We start from the raw sequence: 14,212 nt of genomic DNA, 5'->3' as shown, positions 1-14,212 counted from the left end.
CCCCTCCTAGGTCTTTTGAAAAAGGGCACAGCTCTTGTTTAAATATTTAACTGGTAAATAAAGTAGGCAGTTAGAGATTTTTTCTTGCAAAAAAAAAAGTAATTCCTCTTTCCTTCCTTTTAGGAAACAAGCTTACTCTAAAGAAATAAATTACTTTTTTTTTTTGCAAGAAAAGATCAGGTAAAATTTTGCATTTGTGTATATATGTATATATACAGTTGACATTGAAGAAAGCCTCAATACTGGCAATAAAAATGTAACTTAAAGCTAGCCACTAGATTTAGCGCCTTTTAATAGATTATGTGTTTTTATGTACTGAAGAAAAATTTCACTGAACAGACATGTCATAGATGCAGGACGATTTGGCTGTTTAAGAAGTTGTGTTGTCCTATACTCATAATGTTATATAAACAATGTTATGTTAGTAAAATGTATTAAGAAATTAAAAGAATGTGTCTAAGTGTGTCCAGTTAAGTGTATAAGGCCTGTTATGAATCTTAATCCATATTTACCACTAAGAGAATGTGATGGTCCCTACCTCTAAAGACTAGTTGTTAAATATGGAAGTGTTTAAATAAATAAATAGTTAATTTAGCTTTGAGTCAGAAAACATAGAACATAAACTGATCTTTAGTGGCCATGAAGTTAACACAGAGACTTGTCAAAAGGGAAAATATTGAGTGTGCAAGCTCCAACTCTTTTCAAAGTTCAGTATATTACTCTTTCTTCATGATTTCTTGCTTGTACCCTCCTCTGTGGTTAAGAGCTCTACCGCTAACCAAAAGTTTAGCAGTTTGAATTCAGCAGTCGCTCCATGGAAACCCTGTGGGGCAGCTCTACTCTGTCCTATAGGGTCGCTAAGACTCGATTGCAACAGGTACCTTTCCCTTACATTTGGGCTGAACCTTGTCGGAGTCCTGGTGGTGCAATGGTTAAGAGCTTGGCTGCTTACCAAAAGTTTGGCAGTTCATAACCCACCAGCCGCTCCCTCCTTGAAAACCCTATGGGGCAGTTCTACTCTGTCCTGTAGGGTTGCTATGAGTCAGAATCAACTCCCCTGCAACTGGGTTTTTATTTTTGCTATGTTGTTATATTGTCATTTAATTTGGTATCAAACAAGTAGTTATAAAGTTAGCTCTGTTTGTACACTAGAAGTTGATAAAATATATTGGTGTGAGTATAAGTGGAGAATGCCTTCTGGATGTAAACCATGGTGGCCTTTGCACTGCATAATTTGAATATCTAAAGTTGGAATTTTTATGTCTGTGCTTGAAATATTTGGCGTATATAATCATGGTCAACGCAAACCATACTTTTTTTGGTGTGTGTGGTTACAGGATTTTACTGGTTGAATTTTAATGGAGCATTTTCAAATCTAATTTTCATCATTGGAAATGAAATTGTGATTCCTCTTAGCCTTAAAGCGCCCCCTCTAATGTTTCTCTTCTTTAAAGCTTCCCCTGAGTTCTCTGTCCGCTTCCCCTGGGGTAGATGTCCTTTTAGTACTTCATGCAGTCTGTATCATACTGTTTTATCATTTGTCTCCAGGCTCTATCATAGTACCTGGAATACGACAAAATCTCAATGCGTATCTGATGAAGAGATTAATTTAGAGAATTCAGTGAATGGAATGTATGTATTAGTGTAAATTGAGTCCAAGGAACTAGAAGTGGGACAGAAAAGTATTTAGTACGTGTTTAACCATTCTCTAGCCACTGTTTCAGGTTTTTTATATTTTTATGCAAAAAGAAAACCCTTGAAATTAATACATTTGAATAGTATTAATTTATTCGATACATTGGCACTGAGCACCCAGTCCTGTGTTCAGAGCATCATGAAAAACACAAAGTTGGAAGTTTAAACTGGAGCCAAAACTATTTTCTATTATAATTAAATGCTTTAAAATGATTTTATGAAACAAAATTAAGTATTTTGGCAAAACTAACAAACACAAATACTGTTTTTCTGTAAACTAAAAACCAAACTAATTGCCATGGAGTTGATTCCGACTCATAGACACCCTACAGGACAGAGTAGAACTGCCCCACAGGGTTTCCAAGGAGCAGCTTGGTGAATTCGAACTGCTGATACCTTTTGGTTAGCAACTGAGCTCTTAACCACTGTGCTACCAAGGCTGTTTTAAAAGGTAAAATATATTTTACTTTCTTCACTAAATAAACAGAATATATTTAGGCTGGATATTTTACTAAATAAACAGTAATATTTTAATAATATAATTTTGTAATATCCATGATATTTATACTTATATAAATATTGTATATTTATATTAATTATTTATAATGTTAATATTATAGAGGTAAGTACATTTATTGAAATATTGTTATAGACATATAATAAATATTTATTGTATAAATTATATTTATAATACATATTTATAAGTTCAATGATAAAATATTTTAATAAAAATATTTAGAATGGCTTACTTGGAGGCTGAACCATATGAAATTGTCGATTTTTCACGGTTTTGTAGGGTTTAATTTAATATTTTACCTGAAAATATTTGTGTAATGGCAACACACTAACGTAACAGCTGCTGTTGCAGATCCAGTGAAAATGCTGACGACTTCCCCCGAGTATGCACATTGTTCTTGGGGTAGCTGTGAAGTTCATGGGCAGTGACTCCTTACTGAGTACAATCCACAGACCTGTAAAAATTTTGGTAACTCTCAGCAACTCAAATACAAACTGACTCTATCATTTGGAAATATTATGATTCTATAAATTATTACCTTGTTTTGAGAAGTCGAACACTTTATACATGATTGTGTTCTGAATTTACACCTAATTCCACACAGAAACATTGTCTTAGCTGAAAGAGACATTAAATGAAGGAAATAGGCTGACAAGCACTGAAACTACTGGGACAATTTAAATGAAACCAACCGAAACCATGTTGTATGTCTCCAGAGTACTTCACTGTATTTTATAGTGTCAAGGATCAATAAGACTATCCTGTGACATAGCCTAGTTTTCTGTAATCAAACCGCTTTAGAAATATGTAGTTTTAATTATCTGAACAGAAAGGTATTTTCATTAGGTAAACCTATGTGAGTCAGAATGGAGTCGATGGCAGCTAACAACAGCAGTATGCCTCTTAGTAAACTAGCTGCTGTTGAGTCGATTCCACTGCATGGCGCCCCCATGTGTATCACAGTAGAACTGTGCTCCTTAGGATTTTCAGTGGCTGGTTTTTCTGAAGTAGTTGCCAGGCCTTTCTTCTGAGGCACCTCGGGATGGACTCAATGTCCAAATTTTTGGATAGCAGGGGAGTTCCCTGTTTGCACCACCCAGGAACGCCATGCCTTTGTGGTGTGATATAATTTATAGCTGTTGTTAGTAGCCATCGAGTTGATTCCGACTCATGGTAACCCCGTGTGTGTCAGAGTAGAACTGTGACCTTTCATAAGCAGATCACCAGGCCTGCTTTCCAAGGTACCTCTGTGTGGGTTCCAGGCACCAGGCTTTCAGGTAAGAGTTGAGCACCTAACTGTCGGTGCCAGCCCGGCACTCTTGGAGCGCCGGTGGTGCAGTGGTTAAGAACTTGGCTGCTAACGAAAAGGTTAGCGTTAAGTCCACCAGCCGCTCCTTGGAAACCCTATGGGGCAGTTCTACCCTGTCATATAGAGTTGCTGTGAGTTGGAATTGACTGGACGGCAACAGGTTTGGATTTTGGTGGGGGGAGGGGAAATGTAATTTATGATTTTTGCGTATATATCCCCTTAGCCTTTAACTGAATTATTTATGTATATGTTCTGTTGTAATTTTAACGGTTTACAATTGACTTACAAATTTGTTACACAGATTTGTTACACAGTATGTATATATTGCTAAATGACCTTTCCTTCTTCAAGAAAACTGCTCAAATATCAATAGAATGATTAAAAGCCTTCAGGCGTTCGTTGGCGGCCCTTGCAACCAGCTCTTCCCTGGGAAGAAGTCAGGCGTCTCGGGGCCCGTCCTCCAAGCCCCTCCTCTGAGCGCGTGCAGCTGGGCGGAGCCTAAACCTGAGCCCCCTTTCCTGACCTCGGTGGGTCGGTGGCTGCGAGTGTTGGACTGAAAAGACTTACTCGGTCTGTGTTTATTTCTTGTTTTGCCCTCTTCACTCTATTATTCCTTGCACTGTTGCTTTTTGTTATTTGCTTTTTCTTGTCTGTTATTAGCTTTTTCCCCGGCGTTTCATTTTTCAGCTGCCTGTTTTTGCTGGCTCAGATTACTCCCACTTTGAAGCTGAGCTCTTCTTTTCTTCATTTTTCTTATAAACGAGAGGAAATGCAAACTGAAAAAGAAGTAATTATTGTAATAAAACTACAGAAGATTTTCCTGGTCAAACATTCTGTTGAGAAAACGCCTTTTCCGTAACGTTCTTCTTTTAACCTAAACAAAAAAAAACCGGTTGACGTGGAGTCCATTCAGACTGCCCCTCACCCCGCACCCGTTTTCTGGCTCTTAATACTCCAGGGTTTTGTCTCTTTTTCTTCATTTGCTTTCTAAAGGTCTTTCCGTAGTACGAAAAAAACATGAAGGTAATTAGAAAGTATTTTTTGACTAAAGAGTAATTTGAAGAATAGAAGTTAAAATGTTGAAAAATACTGATTAACATTATTTTTTTAAGAAAAGTCTAAACAGCCAGCTTTAAAATTGCGTAAAAGGATGGTAATCACCTTGATAATATTTATTCTGCCCTTTTAGAAATAGCCAGTCACTGCTAAAAATAGAAACATGAATACGAATCTAATTTAAATCAAGATGATTTAAAATTTAGAAACTGAGTTGTGAATTTCAGTTTTAGAATTCTGGGGAAAAGAAATTGAAAAAGTTTTGGTATCTCTGAGGAAAATCATATACTTAATTATTTAATATGATATTAAAATTTAGAGTGGTTTTGAACTTTTGGGGGTATGTGACCCCCTCTGAGAATCTGATGAAAGCTATGGACAGGTTTACCTGAAAAAAAAAAATGCGTATATACAGCAATTTCTATAAAATTTCAAGGCTGTTAGTAACTGAGAGTAAGAATCTTAGGACTTTTAGGAGCCTGCCTTAGGGACTCCTTATCTAAGTAAGGTAAAGTAAATTAAGCTCCTCTGGACCACTTGGAAAAAACACAAATAAGAGAAGAGGTAGCTATCATCCTTTAAGGTACCCAGCTTTAAACTGGACTTTTAAAAAGCTTGCTTTTAATTCATGTATTTTTGAATAGGTGATGTGTGTATATCAAAGTATAAAATTCAAAAAGTGATACAGTTGAAAGCAAGTCTTCGTCCCTCCCAAACTTTCCCAGACAGGTAATTCTCTCCAGAGGCAATCAGTTCTACCGCTGTTTTCTTGTATATGCTTCCTGAGAGAGTCTGTGCCTCATAAGCATATATGCATATTGTTGTAGTTAGGTGATGTAGAGTTGGTTCCTACTCATAGCAAACCTGTGTGCAGAAGAACAAAACACTGCTCAGTCCCTCGCCATCCTCACAGTTGTTATGTTTGAGCCCATTGTTACAGCCACTGTATCAGACCATTTCATTGAGGGACTTCCTCTTCTTCTCTTTTTAATTAAATACATACATACTCTATGAGCTTAAGAATGCATTTTAGATGTCCATAGAGATGCCTCACTTTTTAACAACTATGTAGTATTCCATTGTATGATATAGTTTAATTTCTTTACCAGTCCTCTAGTGATAGGTATTTAAGTTGCTTCCAGCATTTCATTATTCTAAACAAGGTTGCAGTCAATATCCTTACATACTTGTTATTTTGCATATGTGCAGGTATAGTAATTCCTACAACTAGAATTGCTGATTAAAAGGATACTTGCATTTTTAGTTTTGGTATTGAAGGATTGCTCTTCATAAAGGCTGCACCAGTTATGCCACAATGTCAATATATGATTGTTTCTTAGTGTTGTCGCTCTGTTAGTACACTTTCTGATCCTTGTCAATCTAAGTGAAAAATAGTAATTTATTGTTTTTTAGTTTGCACTACTATTATAATGAATGAGGGTGTGCAATATGCATTTTCCTTCTGCGAACTGGCAGATCATAATCTTTTGACTGTTTTTCTGTTGAGAAATTGGTCTTTGCCTTATTGTTTTGTAGGAGAGTTTTATGCATTAAACTAATTATTTGCCTGGAATATGAGTTGGAGTTTTTTTTTTAAACTGTCTTTTGATTTTGTTAATGGTGAACATTTTTTTAAGGGGAGGGAAGGCTTCTGCTTTCCATTTTCTTATTTTTATGTAGTCAAATGCATCAGTGTTTTATACTTCCCATTTTTCTTTTTTTTTTTGACTTGATTTTTATGTTGAATGTTAGATTGATCTAAAACTTAGTTTAGTGTAGGAATCTGACTTTATTAAATTGGGCTGAAAATGAACCAGTTAATAAGGGCAGTGATAACCTGGTCGATTAGCCACATGAGAATCATCCCCAACTACCCATTCCATTGAAGTCAGTTCTCATAGCTACCCTGTAGGACAGAGTAGAACTGCCTCATGGTGTTTGCAAGGTTGTAACTCTTTACAGAAGCAGACTTCCACATTCTTCTCCCCTGGAGTGGCTGGTGGGTTCCAACTGCTGATCTTTCAGTTAGCAGTGGAGCGCTTAACCGCTGCACCACCAGGGCTCCTACACTGCACATAGACTTCCGATTTCCCCAATGCCTGGTACCTGAGACAAGATGAGTGTTTAATCTCTTCTTTTTAAATAATTTATTGTGTTTTAGGTGAAAGTTTATACAGCAAATTAGATTCCCCTGGTGGTGTAGTGGTTAAGTGCTACTACAGCTGCTAACTAAAGGGCTGGCAGTTCAAATCCGCCAGGCGCTCCTTGGAAACTCTGTGGGGCAGTTCTGCTCTGTCCTAGAGGGTCACTATGAGTCAGAATCAACTCCACCGCACTGGGTTTTTGTTTTTTGTAACAATTTTTATACAAATTGTTTAGTGCCATTGGTTACAATTTTTCCAGTGTGTCAGCATTCTCATTTCCAGTCTGCTGCTTCTGTTTCCATTGATGTAGCTTCCCTTCCCGCTTGGTGCCTTCTCATCTTTGCTTTTGGGTAAATATTGACTGTTTGGTCTCATGTAGTTAGTTGCTTGAGGGAGCACATTACTCAGAGGTAATATTATTTATTTTATACGCCAATCTGTATTTGTCTGAAAGGTGATCTGCAGAAATAGTTTCAATTCCAAGTTCAAAGAGTATCTTAGGGCAATAATCTCAGGTCCCTCTAGTCTCTGTTGGTCTAGTATGTTGTTAGGTGACATTGAGTTGATTCTGACTCATAGTGACCCTATGTTCAACAAACTAAACACTGCATGTGCCATCCTCACAATTGTTGCTGTGTTTGAGCCCGGTGTTGCAGCCACTGTGTCAGTTCATCTGGTTGAGGGTCTTTCTCTTTTTTGCTGACCTTCTACTTTACCAAGCATGATGCCTTTCTCCAGGAACTGGTCCTTCCTGATAACATGTCCAAAGTACATGAGACAAAGTCTTGCCATTCTTGCTTCTAATGAGCATTCTGGCTATACCTCTTCCAGGACAGGTTTGTTTGTTCTTTTGGCAGTCCTGGTATATTTAATATTCTTTGCCAGCACCAAAATTCAAAGGCAGGAATTCTCCTGTCTTCCTTATTCATTGTCCAGCTTTCACGTGCATATAATCAATTGAAAACACCATGGCTTGGGTCAGGTGCACCTTAGTCCTTAAAGTGACATCTTTGTTTTTTAACACTTTAAAGAGGTCTCCTGCGGCAGATTTGCCCAGTGCAGTGAGTCACCTGATTTCTAGACCATGCTTCCATGGGCATTGATTGTGGATCCAAGCAAAATGAAATCCTTGACAGCTTTAACTTTTTCTCTGTTTTTCATGATGTTGCTTATTGGTCCAGTTGTGAGGATTTTTGCTTTCTTTATGTTGAGGTGTTATCCATAATGAAGGCTGTGGTCATTGATCTTCATCAATAAGTGCTTCCAGTCCTCTTCACTTTCAGCAAGGAAGGTTGAGTCATCTGCATATCCCAGGTTGGTAATGAGTCCTCCTCCAATCCTGATACCCTGTTCTTCATATAGTCCAGCTTCTTGGATTATTTGCTCAGCATACAGATTGAATAGGTATGGTGAAAGGATACAACCCTTGACGCATACTTTTCCTGACTTTAAACCACACTGTATGTCCTTGCTCTGTTCAAAAAACTGCCTCTTGATCTACGTACAGGTTCGTCATGAGTACAATTAAGTGTTGTGTAATTCCCATTCTCCCCAATGTTATCCATAATTTATAATGATCCACACAATCTTATGCCTTTGTATAGTCAGTAAAACACAGATAAACATCTTTCTGGTATTCTCTGCCTTCAGCCATGATCCATATGACATAACAATGATATCCCTTGTTCCATGTCCTCTTCTGAATCTGGCTTGAATTTCTGGCAGTTCCCTGTCAATGTATTGTAATCGCTTTTGAATGATCTTTAGCAAAATTTTACTTGTGTGTGATACTAATAATATTGTTCAGTAATTTCCACATTCTGTTGGATCTCCTTCCTTTGGAACAGGCATAAATATGGATCTCTTCCAGTTGGTTGGCCAGGTAGCTGTCTTCCAGATTTCTTGGTTTAGATGAGTGAGTGCCTCCAGTGCTGCATTCCTTTGTTGAAACATCTTAACTAGTATTCCATCAATTCCTGCAGCCTTGCGTTTAGCCAGTGCCTTCAGTGCAGCTTGGACCTCTTCCTTCAGTACCATTTGTTCTTGTTCATATGCTACCTCCTGAAGTGTTTGAATGTCGACCAGTTCTTTTTGATATAGTGATTCTGTGTATTCATTGTACCTTCTTTTGATGCTTACTGAGTTTAGTATTTTTCCCATGGATTCCTTCAGTATTACAGTTTGAGGCTTGAATTTTTTCTTAAGTTCTTTCAGCTTGGGAAATACCAAGCTTGTTCTTCCTTTTGGTTTTCTATCTCCAGGCCTTTACACATTTCATTATAATGCTTTGTCTTCTCGAGACACTCTTTGAAATCTTCTGTTCAGCTCTTTTACTTCGTCATTTCTTCCTTTCGTTTTAACTACTCTATATGTTCAAGAGCAGCATTCAGAGTCTCTTCTGACCTCCATCTTTGGTCTTTTCTTTCTTTCTCGTCTTTGTAATGACCTCTTACTTTATTCATGTATGATGTCCTTCCACAGCTCATTTGGTCTTTGACCATTAGTGTTCAATGCATCAAATCTATTCTTGAGATGGTCCCTAAATTCAGGTGGGATTTTTTTTTTTTTTTATATGCAAGTCTGTACTTTGGCTCTCTTGGACTTATTCTAATTTTTGTCAACTTGAACTTCCTGTCGTGGATTGAATTATTTTCCCCCAAAAATGTGTGTATCAACTTGGTTACGCCATGATTCCCAGTGTTGCGTGGTTGTCCTCCGTTTTGTGATTTTAATTTTATATTGAGAGGATTAGGGTGGGGTTGTAACACCACCCTTACTCAGGTCACCTCCCTGATCGTAAAGGGAGTTTCCCTCGGGTGTGGCCTGCACCACCTTTTATCTCTCAAGAAATGAAAAGGAAGTAAGCAGAGAGTTGAGGACCTCGTACCACCAAGAAAGCAGCACCAGGAGCAGAGCGTGTCCTTTCAACCCAGGGTCCCTGCTCCTGAGAAGCTCCTTGACCATGGGAAGATTGAGGACAAGGACCTTCTTCCAGAGCTGACAGAGAAAGCCGCCTTCTGGAGCTGACACCTTGAATTTGGACTTTTAGTTTACTTTACTGTGAGGAAATAAATTTCTCTTTGTTAAAGTCATCCACTTGTGGTATTTCTGTTATGGCAGCACTAGATGACTAAGACATTTGCATATGAGCAGTTGGTGGTCTGGCCCTGGCCTTGTTCTGACTGATGATATTGAGCTTTTCCATGATCTGTTTCCATAGATGTAGTCAATTTGATTCCCGTGTATTCCATCTGGGAGGTCCACGTCACCATTAATGTTGTTGAAAAAAGGTATTTGCAATGAAGGAGTAGTTGGTCTTGGAAAATTCTATCATGCAATCTCTGGCATTGTTTCTATCACCAAGGCCATATTTTCCAACTACCTGTGCTTCTTTGGGAAACCCTGGTGGTGTAGTGGTTAAGTACTCCGACTGCTAACCAAAGAGTTGGCAGTTCGAATCCGCCAGGCACTCCTTGGAAACTCTATGGGGAAGTTCTGCTCTGTCCTATAGGGTCACTATGAGTCGGAATCGACTCGACAGCACTGGGTTTGGTTTTTGGTTTGGTATCCTTCTTTGTTTCCAACTTTCACATTCCAATTACCAGTAATTATCAATGCATCTTGATTGCATATTTGGTCAATTTCAGACTGCAGAAGTTGGTAAAGTTTTCAGTTTCTTCATCCTTGACCTTAGTAGTTGATCTATAAATTTGAATAATAGTCATTTTAACTGATCTTCCTTGTAGGTGTATGGATATTATCCTATTACTGACAGTGTTGTACTTCATGATAGATCTTGAAATGTTCTTTTTGCCAATGAACTTGATGCCATTCCTCTTCAATTTGTCATTCCCTGCATAGTAGACCAAATATGATTGTTTGATTCACAATGGCCAATACCAGTCCATTTCATCTTACTGATGCCTAGAATATCAATGTTTATGCATTCCAGTTGTTTTTTGATGACTTCCAATTTTCCTAGATTAATACTTTGTAAATCCCACATTCTGATTCTTAATGGATGTTTGCAGCTGTTTCTTCTCGTGTTAAATCGTGCAACATCAGCAAATGAAAGTTTCCTAGGCTTGACTCCATCCATGTCATTAAAAGGTCGACTCTAATTTGAGAAGGCAGCTTTTCCCCGTTCATATTTTGAGTGCCTTCCAACCTTAGGGACTTGTGTTCCAGCACTCTATCAGACTCAAATTCCTCAAAAAAAGGCCAGACCTGTGCTAGACCACTCTGATTATAGTGCTATGGTGGTCTAGTATAGGTCTGGCCTTTTTTAGGAATTTGAGTTTCGTTCTACATTTTTCTTCCTTTCTGCCTAGGACCTTCTGTTGTGCCCCTGGTCATAACGGTTGGTAGTGGTAGCTGGGCACCATCTAGTTCTTCTGGTCTCAGGTTAGAAGAGGCAGTGGTTCCTGTGGACTATTAGTCCTATGGACTAGTTTCTTCTTTGAGCCTTTGATTTCCTTCATTTTCCTTTGCTCCATACAAGTAGAGACCAGTAATTGTATCTTAAATGGCTGTTCACAAGCTTTTAAGACCCCAGACATTACTCACCAAACTAGGATATAGAACATTATGAGCTATGCTGTGCCAATTCACTGAGTTGGCCCTCAAGGCTGTAGACATTAGACCCTTATCAGATATGTCATTGCCAAAGATTTTTCCCCAGTCTGTAGTTTGTATTTTTACTCTCTTGGTAAAGTCTTTTGATGAGTATAAGTATTTAATTTTTAGAAGGTCTCAGTTATCTACCTATTTTCTGTCATTCGTGCATTTTTACTTTTGTTAGAAAGGCTGTTTATGCCAAAAATTAGGTCCCCTAGTTTTGACCCTGTGTTATCTTCCAGGAACTTTATAGTTTTAGATTTAACTTTCAGGTCTTTGATTCATTCTGAGTTAGTTTTTGTGCATGGTGTGAGTATGAATCCTGTTTCATTTGTCTGCATATGAATATCCAGTTTTGCCAGCACCATTTGTTAAAAGAGACTATTTCTTCCCCGTTGAATGGACTTTGACCCTTCATCGAAGATCAACTGCCTGTAGATGGATGGATTTGCTTCTGGGACCTCAATTCTATTCCATTGGTCTTTTTGTCTGTAATTGACCTAGTACCAGGCTGTTTTTATTACTGTGGCTATGTAGTAAGTTTTGAGATCGAAAAGTGTGAGGCTTCCTACTTTGTTCTTCTTCTTCAATATTGATTCAGCTATTCAGGGCCTCCTTCCTTTCCGTATAAAGTTGAAGATGAGCGTTTTCATTTCATTAAAAAATGTTGTTGGGACTTGAATTGGGATTGCATTATATCTATAAATTGTCTTGAGTAGTACTGACATTTTCATAATGTTAAGTCTTTCAGTCCATGAGCATGGAATGTTTTTCCATTTATGTAGATCTTTTAGTTTCTTGCAGCAGTGTTTTATCGTTTTCCTTGTATAAGTCTTTTATATCCCTAGTTAGGTTTATACCTAGGTATTTCATCCTTTTGGAGGTTATTGTTTTCTTGATTTCCTTTTTGGAGTCCTCCTTGTTAGTGTGTTGTTGTTGTTAGGTGCTGTCGAGTCAGCTCCAACACATAGCGAGCCTATGCACAACAGAACGAAACGCTGCCCGGTCCTGCGCCATCCTTACAGTCGTTGTTATGCTTGAGCTCATTGTTGCAGCCACTGTGTCAGTCCACCTCGTTGAGGGTCTTCCTCTTTTCCGCTGACCCTGTACTCTGCCAAGCATGATGTCCTTCTCCAGGGACTGATTCCTCCTGACAACATGTCCAAAGTATGTAAGACACAGTGTCGCCATCCTTGCCTCTAAGGAGCATTCTGGCTGCACCTCTTCCAAGACAGATTTTTTGGCAGTCCATGGTATATTCAATATTCTTCGCCAACACCACAATTCAAAGGCGTCAACTCTTCTTCGGCCTTCCTTATTCATTGTCCAGCTTTCACATGCATATGATGTGATTAACAAGGAACTCCTTGTTAGTGTAGAGGAACTTAACTAATTTTCTGTGTGTTGATCTTGTACCTTGCCACTTTGCTGAATCCTCCTATTGCATTAACTCTTCTTGTGGAGTCTCTGGGATTTTGTATGTATAGGATCACATCGCCTGCGAATAAGGATAATTTTACTTCTTTCTTTCCTATTTGAATTCCGTTTATTTCCCTTTCTTGCTATTTCTATGTTCTGGAATAATTTGAGTAGAATTGGTGTCAACTCTTCTCTGAATGTTTGGTAGAATTCTCCAGTGAAGCCATCACAACTGAGGATTTTTTTTGTTGGGAGTTTTTTTTAATGGTATCTTCAATTTCTTTTTTTGTTTTGGATCTGTTCAAATTTTCTACTTCTGTTTGTCTTAGTTTAGATTGATAGTGTGTTTCTAGAAATTCATCCATTTCTTCTAGGTTGTCAAATTTTCTTGGAGTACAATTTTTTATAATATTATGTTGTGATTCTTTTTATCTCAGTTCGTTCTGTTGTAATGTCACCCGTCTCATTTTTTATTTTGTTTATTTGCATCTTCTCATTTTTTTCCTCTGTCAGTTTGGCCAGTGGTTTGTCAATTCTATTGATCTTCTCAAAGAACCAACTTCTTTTCTTGTTGATTCTATTGTTTTTTGTTTTCTGTTGCATTTATTCCTGCTCTGATTTTTATTATTTCCTTTCTTCTGGTATCTGTGGTCTTCTTTTGCTGTTCTTTTTCTATTTGTTTGAGTTGGTGGGTTAAGCAATTGATTTTGTCCATTTCTTCTTTTTTGCTGTGTGCATTTACTGCTATAAATTCTTCTCTGAGCAATGCTTTTAGTGTGTCCCAGAGATTTTGGTATGTTGTGTTTTCAGTCTCATTTGATTCTAAGAATTTTTAAATTTCATTTTTAATTTCTTCCATTATTCAATAGTTTTTAGGGAAGGTGTTACTCAGTTTCCATGTATTTAATTTTTTTCTTTGTTCTTTCTGTTATTGCTTTTAGTTTCATAGTGAGGTGGTCAGAGAAGATGCTTGGTATTATTTATATGTTTTTGAGTTTATTGAGGCTTGCTTTGTGGCCTAAAATATGGTGTATTGTGGACGATGATCCATGTGCATTGGAGAAAAATGTGTATTGTGCTGCTTTTGGGGAGTGTGTTCTGTATATGTCTATCAGGCAGAGTTAGTTGATTGTGTTATTTATATCTTCTGTATCTTTCTTGAATTTCTTTCTAGTTCTGTCCATCATTGAAAGTGGTATGTTAAAGTCTCCTACGGTTGTTCAACTGTCTGTTTCTCTTTTCAATTCTGTTAGAATTTGTTTAATGTATTTTGAAACTCTGTTTTTGGATGCGTAAATTTTTATTATGGTTATGTCCTCTTGGTGGATTGATCCTTTAATCGTTATATAATGCCTTTGTCTGTTTCTCATAGTGGATTTTGACTTAAAGTCTATTTTATCAGAGATTATTATTATTGCCACTCTTGCTCACTCTTGGTTACTGTTTGCTTGATAT

General features: G+C 37.7%; 1 protein-coding gene across 6 annotated transcripts in view; it reads left to right on the top strand.

The window, feature by feature from the left end:
- The window catches only part of C5H4orf33 (chromosome 5 C4orf33 homolog), a 34,876-nt gene that overhangs the window by 464 nt on the left and 20,200 nt on the right, over positions 1–14,212 (top strand). For 3 of the 6 annotated variants that reach the window (XM_049885326.1, XM_049885325.1, XM_049885329.1), the window contains exon 2: positions 3,873–4,091. The exons of 2 other annotated variants lie outside the window; for them this stretch is intronic. The gene's annotated coding sequence lies outside the window, so the exon portion shown is untranslated. Of the gene's footprint in view, positions 1–348; positions 2,147–3,872; positions 4,092–14,212 lie in introns of those variants that run through there. One more of the 6 variants, XM_049885328.1, reaches the window with a different exon arrangement.

Source organism: Elephas maximus, chromosome 5, assembly GCF_024166365.1.
Source record: "Elephas maximus indicus isolate mEleMax1 chromosome 5, mEleMax1 primary haplotype, whole genome shotgun sequence".
Taxonomy (NCBI): Eukaryota; Metazoa; Chordata; class Mammalia; order Proboscidea; family Elephantidae; genus Elephas; species Elephas maximus.
This window is presented reverse-complemented; position numbering and strand designations above follow the sequence as displayed.